The 13,143-nt window shown below is 47.7% G+C and overlaps 1 protein-coding gene across 1 annotated transcript in view; it reads left to right on the top strand.

Moving 5' to 3' along the window:
• Positions 1-13,143, top strand: part of MRGPRX2 (MAS related GPR family member X2) — a 41,268-nt gene that overhangs the window by 22,174 nt on the left and 5,951 nt on the right. The window lies entirely within an intron of this gene.

The raw sequence follows: 13,143 nt of genomic DNA on the forward strand, positions 1-13,143 counted from the left end.
TCAATCTAAGTAGTTTAAGAGGAAATTTTTTAAAAGAAATGTGTTGACTTACATATCTGAGAAATTATCAAGAGTAGCAATGTCCCACTTGTCTTGCAGCTCTGGTTTCTTGTGTTTGAGCTTCAACTTTAAATGGTCTTTCCCCCACCTGGTAGCCAGTTTCACAACCAGCAGCTTCACGCTTATATTCTTCTAGCTTTACAATCCCAAAGGAAAGAGTGCCATTCCCCCAAGAGTTCTACAAGAAGTCCTTAAGAGGGTCCTCACTGGCCGATGTTGGGTCACCTAGTCATCCCTGAGCAAATTCTGTGGCCAGGAGGCTGCAGCTCTCTGATTCGCTGGGTCTGAGTCTAGAGGTGATGGCAGCTCCAATGAAACACACAGACTGAGAGAGAAAACAAGGTGGCATTCCCAGAAGAGAAGGGAATGGACACTGGGCAGGCAAAACCCAGGAATATGCCCTCTCACTAGATAACTATGCTCCCCTGATTGTCCTCACCGCACAGGCTTCATGTAATGGGAAAGCCCTTTGACAAGGTGGGCGGCTATTCTTTTCACTCATCATTTATGAGTAACCACCACGGCTCCTCCTCCCTCTTGAAGCCTTCCCCGGCATCTTGGCCTCCAGGTTCCTTCCTTTTCTGATCTAGGCCATGTAACCTTTCATGCCATCCAATGTAACAACTAATCATCAAGTGTATCTGGAGCAGTAAAAAGTACCTAGGATTTCATCAGGCCCAACACGAAATATGGCCATGAATAAGACTCTCTCTCCACGTGGGAAACTCCCAATCTAGTCAGTGATAAATCTCTTTGCATTGTTCTCTAATAGCTCTTGTGTATAAATCTAATCTCTACAACAAACTGCCGGCTCCTTGTGAGCAAGGCCATGCCTCCTCCTTCTCTCAGGTCATTCATATCCCTCCAGGTTGTATCATCCTGAGAGTACCTTCATGGACCCTTGAAGCTCCCATCAGTGAAAAATCTGAATCCTTCCCTGTAAGTCTCCACCTTCGTGCTAAAGGATTCCCATGCTCCCAGCAGCCAGGTCAGTCCTCCTCCTTGATGCCTCATACCACGTGCCTTGCTTCCCACACCATCTCGCTCTGGGGTCCTTGGCCACTGCATCACTGGCACCCTTATCCCCAGCTTAACAGTGTCTTCTGTCTTTGGCTTCTAAAGTCATTGGAGGGATCCCTGGGTGGCGCAGCGGTTTGGCGCCTGCCTTTGGCCCAGGGCGCGATCTTGGAGACCCGGGATCGAATCCCACGTCGGGCTCTCAGTGCATGGAGCCTGCTTCTCCCTCTGCCTGTGTCTCTGCCTCTCTCTCTCTCTCTCTCTCTGTGAATATCATAAATAAATAAAAATTTAAAAAAAATAAAAATAAAAATAAAGTCATTGGAGTCGCGTGGCCCTGGCTGTCCTTTGGATCTAGCCATCTGCAAGCTGAGGAAGGAAAGCATCCTTCTCTAGCCTCTGTTGACCATCCTGAAAGGCTAGAAACAGGGTGGCAGCTTCATGATCTGCTGTGTTGGTCACCAAATATGTGCTGAGCATCCACTTCTCTGTGCCCAGAACATGTGCTGAGGAAACTGGTGAACAGGCAGGCAGGGTTCTGCCCTCCAGGATCTCACAGACCAGAAGGAAAGACTGTAGGCCCCTCACCCAACCCTGGGACAGTGAAGCTTCTTGTCATCCGCAGTGATCTCTTCTATCTATTCATTGGAATGGGGATGAAAGGAACTTGGGACAAGTACCACAGTGGCTTGGTTATGGTGCAGGGGACTGCGGAGGGAAGGAGAGGAGTGGCCCTCGTGGGAAACTGCTCAAAACAGTCCTTCTATGTCATTCATCAGTCAGGTCCCTGGACTTAGCATATGGACCCAGACTCATCCCCTCTCCTCCAACTGCCAGGGAGGTGTTGGGGCAGCAGCTGGCCACATGCTGGGGCATCTTAGCTTTGGCTTCAGCCATTCATTTAAGGCAGCCAATCAGGACTCTCCTGGGAGGTTCCTGGACCCCTTGCTTGCACCAGTGTGCCCAAACCTGCAATGGGTACAGTCTGAGACCTTGCTTCTTCCATCACTGAGCACAGGCCTGTGTGCTGGGGATCAGCCTAAAGGACACCTGATGAAAAAGTCTAAAGTGAAATGAAGCAGATCAAATTGAACCAAGCCAAATTGAATGGCCCTCTCTTAGGCACTCACAGACAGAAGGTGATCTTTTAAGAAGGAGGAACATTCCCTGATCCATCTGCTCTTCACTGAATAGCCCTTGAATTCCGTCTGAAAGTGAACATTTCTTTTGCATGTGTCTCTTCTCTCCTTTGAACTCAGAGGTGAAATTGCTCCCAGGATCTCAGTCCCTTTCTCTCTGCCCCCATCTCTTCTTTCTTTTCCTTCCTTCCTTCCTTCCTTCCTTCCTTCCTTCCTTCCTTCCTTCCTTCTTTTTCTTTTTTTTTTTTTTAAAGATTTCATTTATCTATTTGGGAGAGAGAGAGAGAGGGAGGGAGCACAAGCAGGGGGAGGGCCAGAGGGAGAAGCAGACTCCCCGCTGAGCAGGGAGCCCCATTAAGGCCGGATCCCAGGCCCCTGGGATCATGACCTGAGCTGAAGTCATACACAACCAATTGAGCCACCCAGGCGCCCCTCACCTCTTCTTTCTGACATTAAAATCAGTCCCTGCCTTTCATATCCACATGGGAGGGGGTGGGGCTCCACTAATGAATGTTTGAGAAGCCCTTTGAGATCTTGGATGAAAGGCACCTTATAAAATACAATTAAAAATAATAGGGGTAATTACTAGCTAGGTTAGTCCCTGTAGGTTAATTAGAGAGTTTTCTTCTGGCAGATTCTGAATCTGTGCAGAAACACACGGGTTCAAAAGGCAAAACAGATTTGAGATGTCAAGGGCCACTGTTATGCTTCTTCCATTCCAGGATCACGCACTGGCATCTTTTTTTTGAAATTGGAGGAGCATTGCAGCAGTCCAGAGCTGGAAAAGATCTTTCAGATAATCTGTCCAACTTTCTTGGTTTGCTGATGAAGCTAGTGAGGCCCAGAGGGGTGATGTGACTGGCTCAAAGTTGCACAGCAAGTGTAACACAACCACAGCTCTGGAAGTCCAGTCCCTGCACACCCTAGTTGGGGTCGTGGAGGGGACCTCTGTCACCACTCCTAATCAATGATGTGCTTTATCCAACCTGTGCGTACTGGTGACCTTCTATTGCATAGTAGAGCATTGCAAAAGAGTCAGACAAAGCTGAGTTAAAATCCTAGCTCTGATACGTGCCTAGCGAGTGAGCCTCAGTTTCCTCATGTGTAAAATGGGGTAATAATACCTGCCTCAGAGGGTTGCTGGGAAGAACCAATGAGCAATGCATCCCAAAGCACCTGGCATGGAGCATGTATTCAGTCAATGCTGCTTGAATGAGCACTGCAAGAATGAATCTTGGCATTGCTAGGGTTTGACCTGCAGTCCTTGCTTTACACACCTAAGTTCAGCCTATATTTAATGAGCCCCTATTACGTGCTGAACACTGGGCTAAGCTCTCCAGGACTTTATTTCATTTAATCACCATGATATCCCCATGAGGTTAGCTGTGTGCACCTGAGGATCAGAGAGGTTAGCTAAGTCATCCAAGGCCATGTAGCTGAAGAAGGGGCAGGAATTGAACCCATGTTGTCTGCCACAATGAAACTGCCTACCTTTGTGAAAAGAAGCATGACCATTGTCATGACCACAATGGAGCCCCCAAAGGATTTTCTGCTGTGATACTGGAGACAAGTGATGGAGGACATCAGGGAACAGGTATAACCTAAGATATCCATTGAAGCATTTTTGTTTTCAAGGTTACGAAAACTAAACTCTTCTCCTTATCTAATATTTATTTATTTTTAGCATCTGCACTGATGCAAGAAGTTAAATGACCTTCCTCAAGAAAAACAGTAGCTGTAACTGAATTTAAAATCAAGAAATCTAGATTCACCTCCTTAGAAAACATGTGCCTTTGGTCAAGCTTCTTAACTTCTCTATCTTCAGAGTCTCGTGGTCCTGGTCTGTAGCATGGGGATGAATCTATGAATCTTCAGAGGCTCAAGTGGCATGAACACAGATGTACTTTGTCGGTTGCAGCCCTTTACAAATGTAAATAGTTACTGTATTATTCACAATATAGAAGGTTTTCACAGAGATGAAGGAGGTAGTTGGAAGTCCCACGCCAGAGGACGTCAAGAAAACTGACTCAGTGCCTGTCTCCAAAAGACAGTTCAGAGCATTCATAGCACTAAGCTCAGATTATCTGGTCGAAAGAGAGCACTTTAGGGGACCAGTCCTTTGAGATTCAATTGTAAATCATAATAGGTTCCATTTATTTGAGAATGAAGTTTTTTCCCACCTGAATCCCAAAATCAAAACCTGTTGTCACATTTTCTACTTCTGTGTGTGAAGAAGAAACATGGCCCCTATGAAAGGCTGCTCGGTAAGGCCAGCAAAAGAGGAAAGAAGCTGACCTTGAGTCATTCTCCCCATGATTTCCTCATCAATCAAACCTTTTCCAAATATCTTCTCGAAACTAGAATAACCAGGACTATATTCTTCTGTACTATTCTTTCAGAACGGATGGCTCTGAGTCATCCTCTCTAGGATTTCTAGAGCTGACCAAGAGAATGATTTTTGGGCCTTCTGGAAAGACAGTCATCTAACACCCCCAGTGATGGGGCACACACTCCTTCACTTTGTCAGACACTTGCTAAATGTTCCCTATCTCTGGCCACCATCTATGTCCATGTAATTCTCACTGCTCAAGAGACTGCCCTCTGGAGTCACAGGAACAGATATTCCCCTCTCCGACACCACTAGTTACGTGTCATCCCTGAGACACCCCTTCCCAAGACTAGATTTCCCATGTTAGAGGGATGGGATGATGCAAACAAAAACACGTGGCTCTAAGCATCAGAAAGAAAGGCTTACGTTCAAATCCCAGTCCAATAACTCATTAGCTGCATGACTTTGGGAAATTTACTTCACCTCTCTGAACTTTATTTTCTTACCTTTCAAACAGATAATTATCAATACCTCTCTGGATTGTTATAAGGATTTGAACTGATGTATGGAAAGCGTTCACACATAGTAGGCATTCAACAAGCAGCAGTCTTTATATGGCAAGATCCATTCATATTTAAGACATTTATGAGGGCTTACTTTGTGCCAGGCACTTTGTTTGGGTACTGCCCAAAAAGGAGCAGAAAGAGAATGGTTTGTGGTGTCAAACACCAGGGTTCTAATCCAAACTCTATCAGATTTATCAATCCTGTGATCTCAGACAATGGACTGAGTGAAGCTCATCGTCTCATCCCTGCACAGGTATTCCTGAGCCTTACCTGTCTCATTATCTGCAAAGGGATGTTGTGGGGATTAAATGAGATGATGCATACCAAACACTGAGCCCAGCACCTGGTTCGGTATGAGGACTCAGTAAGTGGCCTACTTATTGAAAGAGTCAAGGATACTGAATACATAATGAAGTTAATGCAAGGCCTTGGGCCTGCAAGCAGGACAGCACAGACCTCTGGATCCATCCTCTGGGCAGTCATGCCCAGCTTGGATCTGCCCAGGGCTTAGTCTGCCATTTCAGGGTCTCTGTGGGGCTGAGGAAGGCAGCAGCGGCTGACAGAGATGTCACCACAAATCCTAGTCTTTCTCTCCATTTGAGCCACCGGAGAAACATATGGAGGAGAAAGGAATAGGTTTGGTTTTGTCACTATCCTAGAACATCTGAGCAAAGTGTCCATCCTAGTCCTGTTCAGCTTGGTGACTACACTTAGTCATCCTGTGGTGCATACTTGAAAGTTGTTAAGACAGAAGATCTTAAAATTCCTCATCACACACACACAAATTTGAAACTATCTATGGTGATGGATGCTAACTAGCTTTACTGTGGCGATCACTTAAAAATATATACAAATATTGAATCATGGGATCCCTGGGTGGCGCAGCGGTTTGGCGCCTGCCTTTGGCCCAGGGCACGATCCTGGAGACCCGGGATCGAATCCCACATCAGGCTCCCGGTGCATGGAGCCTGCTTCTCCCTCTGCCTATGTCTCTGCCTCTCTCTCTCTCTCTGTGTGTGTGACTATCATAAATAAATAAAAATTTAAAAAAAAACAAATATTGATTCATTATGTTGTACACTTAAAACTGTTATAATGTTATATGTCAATTATATCCCGATTTAAAAAAAAATGTTTCTAACGGAGTGACTATTCTACTCCTGTTTTAGGCAATATGATAAAGGAAAGCCATGCTTCTCAACCCCTGTAAGTCACCCGGGGTCTGCCGAACATGCAGATTCTGATTCTGTGGATCTGGATGGAGCCCCAAATTCTGCATGTCTGAAAAGTTTCCAGGTGAGGCTGGAACTCTGAAACTCTCTATCTAGGAAACATATCAAAATGTTGGGGAAAAATAATTTTTTTTCTTTAAGATTTTCAAAATTTATTCATGAGAGACACAGAGAGAGGCAGAGACACAGACAGAGGGAGAAGCAGGCTCCCTGAGGGGAGCCCGATGTGGGACTCGATCCCAGGACCCTGGGAGCATGACCTGAGCCAAAGGCAGATGCTCAACCACTGACTCACCCAGGTGTCCCAGGAAAAAAAAAATCCTTTTTAAAAAATGCTTTCCAGCCAATGGTAGAGACTTGAAGGAAGGGAAACCTGGAGCCAGAAGTGAAGCCAGACCCTAGTCCAAGTAGATACATGTGAAAAGAAACGGTCATATCGTCTAGGAAATTTTGCACAGTTCTGTGGCCTAGACTCATTATGCATAGAACTTTGCTAGGAAGAGGAGGGTGACGCTTGGCACTAGTTCTTGTACCTGTACAGGGGGCAGGGGTCAAACTGGAGAACCCTCCTCATAAAGCAGAACTCAGGAAAGTCTATATGCTGAGAAAAAAAAAAAAGGTGATCAGTATAAATAAAAACAAAAACAGAGAAGTGTCTGTCAGCCTTGATTTGGAGTAGTTGGGGGAAAAAAAGCCATTGAGATTTTAGAGCTACTGGATGACCCTTGCATGATGTGAGAGTCTGAAATGACACTGGTAGCATGGTCGTAAAACCCCCCAAATGATCATTTAAATCTAAAGCAGGGATCCCTGGGTGGCGCAGCGGTTTGGCGCCTGCCTTTGGCCCAGGGCGTGATCCTGGAGACCCGGGATCGAATCCCACATCAGGCTCCCCGTGCATGGAGCCTGCTTCTCCCTCTGCCTGTGTCTCTGCCTCTCTCTCTCTCTCTGTGACTATCATGAATAAATAAATAAATAAAAATTAAAAAAAAAAATAAATCTAAAGCAAAAAATAAAATAAAATAAAATAAAATAAAATAAAATAAAATAAAATAAAATAAAATAGAATAAAGCGGGCCCTGGCCTGTTATCAGCATGTCCTGATGCCCCACTGAAACAATCACAAAATCCTCCCTGCAGGAATGCACCTCAAAACCAGGCCATATAGAATTCTCATAAGATTTTTTAAAAATAGGGGCTCACAATTGAAAGTTCAATGCATACAAGGCAACAGAGTGCCATGAATGGGAGGCAGCAGGAACAGCCAACCTTAGAGTCAGGCCCTCACAGACGTCAGATACTGGGATACAAAACATAAGACAATTATATTTAATGTGTTTGGAGAAATAAAAGAATAAAAAGTGAGTAAAGAGCACGAGACCACAGTAACCCCCCTTTATCCACAGTCTGGGTTTGCATAGTTATAGTTACCCAGGGCTCAGTCGAGGCCCAGAAGCAGACCCCCCGCCACGTGACATCAGGTCAGTAGCAGCCTAACGGTACCTCACGATGCCCCCATTGTTCACCTCGCTTCCTCCCATCACATAGGCATTTTATCATCTCGCATCATCACAAGAAGAGGGGTGGGGGGTCTGGTCCAATAAAATATTTTGAGAGAGAGACCACACTCACGTAACGTTTATCACTCTGCGGTGGCGTGATTGTTCCACTGTATTACTGTAGTTGTGACTCTTACCAGGCCCAATCTGTAACTGAACTTCATCGTAACGGTGGATGTGTTGGAAAAAACACAGCATGTATAGGGTTCAGTACCATCTACAGCTTCAGGCATCCACTGGGGATCTTGGAACGTGTCCCCACAGATAAGGGGTGGGGGGAATCACGGTGTAAAAAATGAACAGGTAGTTTTGAAAAAAATGATCAAAATGCCTACTAATGATAAATCAGTATCCCTATCTGCCTATATTACAGCCAGAACACCTTCTACTAGAAAAACGTTGGGAACTTTGTCCGCCCCATCCCTGGCCAATAAGCAAGCTGCCCATGTCTGCCCTGTGTCGCAGCGGGGAATGCTATCAAAAATATTTTTCATCATCTTGTGCTACTTCTCCTCTCTGGGGTGCCCTGGCTCTCTCCTCCAGGTCCCAGCTTCTGGCCCTCCTCCTTGTTGAAGTGACGTGTCCAGACACTCCCCCTCCCAAATGCACACGAGTCCCTGTCTCAGGACGGCACCCGCAGTCTGAGTGGCAGGGGTCTCTAGCAGCGGCCCTAATCCCCCCCCATTCTGCCTTCACAACCCGCATACCCATTTACAGAGCGCCTTTCCTGTCCCCAAGAGCACTGTCGTCCTCACAGACGGAGGAGACGGGCTCAGGGTTACTGTCATTTGGCTAGAAATCTACAGAACCAGAATTCAAAACAGGCCTCGCCCCCATGCCTGTACTGTGGCCCGGGGCTGGTTCTTGTCCACAGCTCATCCACTCAGCAGTGATCGGTGACCAACCAGTACCCGTCTGTTCCTTCATTATGGTGAACCCTTGCCAGCCTTCCTCAAACTGAATTGACATCTTACTCTTACCCAGTTGATTGGGGAATCTCTGGGTCATTGCCAAAGGTGGACTTATGCTCAAGGATGTTAATTTACGTTCCATATTTCTGAAGATAAGCCATCTCTGGTTGTAGTCCACAGAGACATAAGTACAGGTTCTCTCCAACAAAGGCCTAAACCCAGGGAAGGAAGACAGGGTCCCCATGCGTCTCCCCTCCTCCCGTCCCCAGGTAATATCTTGAAGTCCCACAGATAAACATTTTTTAACTCTCAAAAATATTAAAAAAAAAAAAAAACACAAAACATGAGCACCTGGGTGGTTCAGTCAATCAGTTAAGCGTCGGGCTCTTGACTTCCACCTAGGCTGTGATCTCAGGGTCCTGGGATCAAGCCCTGTGTTGGGCTCTGTGCTGCACGTGGAGCCTGCTTGAGAGTCTCTCTGCCCCTGCCCCCACCCTCTCCCTCTCTCTCTCTAAATAAATAAGTAAAAAAATCTTAAAAAAAAAATTTTTCTCTTTCTACCTCTCCTTCTGCCCCTCCCTGCCTGGCACATGCTCTCTCTCTCTCTCTCAAACAAAACAAAACAAAACCACACCTCACAAAACATGACTGTATGTGATGGGCCCAGTAGGAGGATAAGCCAGCAGAGGCCTGGTTCGCAGGGCATCTGGGCATCCTTGGAAAGGTTCCTAGGTGTGTTGGAAATCTTTTATGCCCCACTTCACATATCCTAGGCTCACCTTTTAAATTTAGCCAATACTGTGGTAACCCAGCTGTACAACAGGTGCACAGAATAGAATACCTCTTGCTTTCTGACAGCTACTACTGTGCGATCCTGGGCAATTCCTCAACCTCTTTGTGTCCCAGTTTCATTATCTGGAAAAAAGGGTGGTAATGGCACTCACTTCATATGGTGGTAGTGAGGATTATATGAGTTAATAAATGTAGGGTATGTATAACAGGACCTGGCACAGCGTAGGAATCATAAAAAAGACAGACATTGCTATTATTATAATTGTCATTATTATTTCATTTTTCTTCTTATGCTATCTGGGGCTGCTTGCTAGAAGAGGAAGACTGGGCTTCCTAGCTCTGAGTCTGCTAAATTGGAGGCTAACTCGCCATGATTGGGAGTTGACTTCAGCCCTCAGGCCTCAGGAGTAGGAGGAGTGGGGTAGGAAGGACAAGAATCCCATTTACTGAAGGTGCAGGAGCTCAGGGAATTCTCACAACACCTCAGGGAGAAGGTGTTCTTACTACCTCCTTTTTAGATGTGAGGAAATCAAGGTTGAGAGAGGTTGGAAGACTTGCCTGAGGTCACGGGGCCAGGAGTGGCGACCAGATGTGACCCACGGAGCCTGGGCCTGCTACCTGGGGCTACCATGTGAGGCTGCAGAGGCGGTGAAGGGAAGGGCATGTTTCTATTGTTACCTGATTGATACTCTTTGGGAAGAAGAGGGAAGTCACAGGGAGGTGCCTCCCAGTCACCCGTACCTGCCCACAAATGCCACAGGGGATCACCTGTCAGGGCTCTAAGAGGAAGAGGGGCCCTGAGTACTCCTTCCTAAAGTACAACCTGGGCTTCAGGTGAGGTGGGCGGGAAGCAGAGGGTCTGTTGGAAAGGGCACTGGGCCAGGAATCAGGACCTGGATTTCAGGGCAGGCTCCCTGGGCAAATTCTGACACCCAAAACAGGGCCTGCCAGGCAATGGGTGCTCCATGGTTATGATCAAATGAATGAATGAACCAATGAATGACTAACAGGGTCCCTGCTCTCAGAGGGTTTCCAACCTGGAGAACATGCTCATAAGTGTCCCTATAGAGCAGCCTGTGCTGTGTCAAACCTATAAGGCAGACCACAGGGGTTGTGGGTTCAGCCCCGGGAAATTGCCCCTGTGAACTGGGATCTATTCCAACAGGGGAACCTGACTGGGCCAAAAGGCTAAGGAGACTTCCGGGAGGCAGAGGAGGGGAAGAGCACAGACCATGCGGCCTGTACGCAGAGGCACAGAGGCTGGGGCAGTTTAGTATTTGAAAGGCATGTGAGACGGTGCGATCCTTCTATCCTGCAGCATAGTCCGCTCTCGCCCCTTCCTTCCGTTCTCCTAAAGAGTAGCTCCCAACTGTGCAGCTATCTGGAAATCGGGCATATGCCCAGCTCCCCAGCGCTGGTTTTCTGAAGTTTGGCCTCATACAAGGAGCTGGTTTAAAAAGAGATCTGGGGATGCCTGGGTGGCTCAGTGGTTGAGCGTCTGCCTTCAACTTAGGTCGTGATCCCGGAGTCCTGGGATCGAGTCCCGCATTAGTCTCCCTACAGGGAACCTGCTTCTCCCTCTGCCTGCGTCTCTGCCTCTCTCTGTGTCTCCCGTGAATGAATAAATAAAATCTTTTAAAAAATAAAATAAAACAGAGATCCGTCAACTCCCAGGCCCCAAGGTTCTTCTCCATCCAGCAACTGTAACAAGGCCTGGGACCAACCCAGCCCTCAGGGAGCTGCAGGTTTAAACCAAAGCCAGGTCTGGGCCTGGACCTCTGTCCTCCTTGGCTGCCCAACCCAACCCAACCCGGGTGTTTACACATACCCTCCCCACTCCCTGGCAGCAAGGCCCACTGCCTCTCCCTGTTCCCCCCTGGCAAAATGCCACTACCTCTCCCCACCCCGCCCTGGCCAAACACCAGCAGCCGAAGCTGGAGAAAACTAGACCAGCAGGCCCCACCAGGTGACAGCCAGGAAGAAGAGGGTAACATGGAGGTCACTGGGGTTCCCTGAAGCCAGAAAGACACAGAGAGGAGCTGGCGTCTGCTGCAAGCTAAAGAGCAGCGAGTCTTGCCCTGTTTTGCTCCCCAACAAACGTTCCTGTGAGAGTTAAGAGAGTTATTGTAGCCATAATGATCCTTTACATTTTTATAGGGCTTTATTAGTTCACAGCCCCTGCTTACATGAGGTATCTACTCTCATAGAGATGCCAGCGACAGGAGTGGAAATGGGGTTCATCCTCAGTCACACAAAGGCAGGTGGAAGGGCCTGGGCCAGTCCCCCAGAGCTCGCCTTGGCTGATGTGTGCTGAGTAGCTTCAGACCCTGAGGGTCTGGGGAACTGGGAGGTCAAGACCAAGCTTCAGAGGCCTTGTGGGATTCCGGGGAAGGAGCGTGAGGATCCTGATGACCACGATGAGCATTTCTTGACAGTCTTAGAGCTCCTCCCACATGCCAAGCCCTCACTCGTGTCTTTGAGTAAGCACCTCACAACAACTCTGTGGGCAGACATCAATCACCATTTCACTGAGGTAACTGAGGGTTAGTGAGATGAAGCAATTTAACCGTTAGTAAGGTTCAGGTCGTTAGTAATCCTGTTGGAACTGGGATTTAAGACCAGGAATGACCATTCCAGAGCTTGGTCTCATAGACCCTCACTGCCCCCCTCCCCGTGAATAACCATCCAGAAATAACATGGCTCCCCTTCCCTCTTCCAATTTTAGGTTGGACCTCTTCCCCAGCTTCAGGGCCGGGGCCTCCTGCTGGCCAGCCAAGGGTTACAGGATCCCCACAGTAATCACTGACTACCACCTAGTGGCGCCCCGTGGAATGTCGCACTCCTATCCCTCCATCTGAGTTTCCTGACGTTCCCGCCTTCTTACTCCCAGGGCCTACAACCGTGCTGGGCACAAAGTAGACACGCAATAGACTCTTGGTGAGTGCACGTAGCCATCCTTAGAGGAAAAAGAAATATCAACTAGGAAAACGAGAGCATTGGCCGTCCCAACTTTTTTAGTTCTAGAAACTTCCCCAGGCCCATATTTCCTGTTTCCTGACAGCAGATCTGAAGGAACGAAGAACCAGACAGAGAAAGAGGTTTGGCTTTCCTCAGTCAGACGAAAATGGCTGCGGGCTTCCCTGACCACACAGCTGCTAGAAGCCCCGGGACTCCTATCTCCATGATCCTCTGACCTTCTGAAGAACTAGCCCTTGTCTGAGCAAGAGCAGTTTGACCTCATGAGGCGCAGGAATGGAAAGAAAAGAATTCAAGAGCTTTTGCTTTCCGTGTCTCCTCTGCTCCAGTAGAAAGTGAGCTCAGAGCTGCCCGCAGGCAGGAAGTCCTTCCTGGAGCTCCTGACTCTAAAATGAACTTCCGGTCCTCTCGCTAGAGAGCCCTGTGGAAGTTGCTGCCTTATTTGGTGTCATCAAGGGCCTAAGAAGCCGGGTGATTCCCTATGCAAGGACTGTGAACACCCAGACGTGGAGGAGAGAAGCACTGCGCCCTCACCCCCTCACCGGGGAGCCCCTCCTTCCTG

This window comes from Canis aureus, chromosome 23 (genome assembly GCF_053574225.1).
Source record: "Canis aureus isolate CA01 chromosome 23, VMU_Caureus_v.1.0, whole genome shotgun sequence".
NCBI classification, from domain to species: domain Eukaryota; kingdom Metazoa; phylum Chordata; class Mammalia; order Carnivora; family Canidae; genus Canis; species Canis aureus.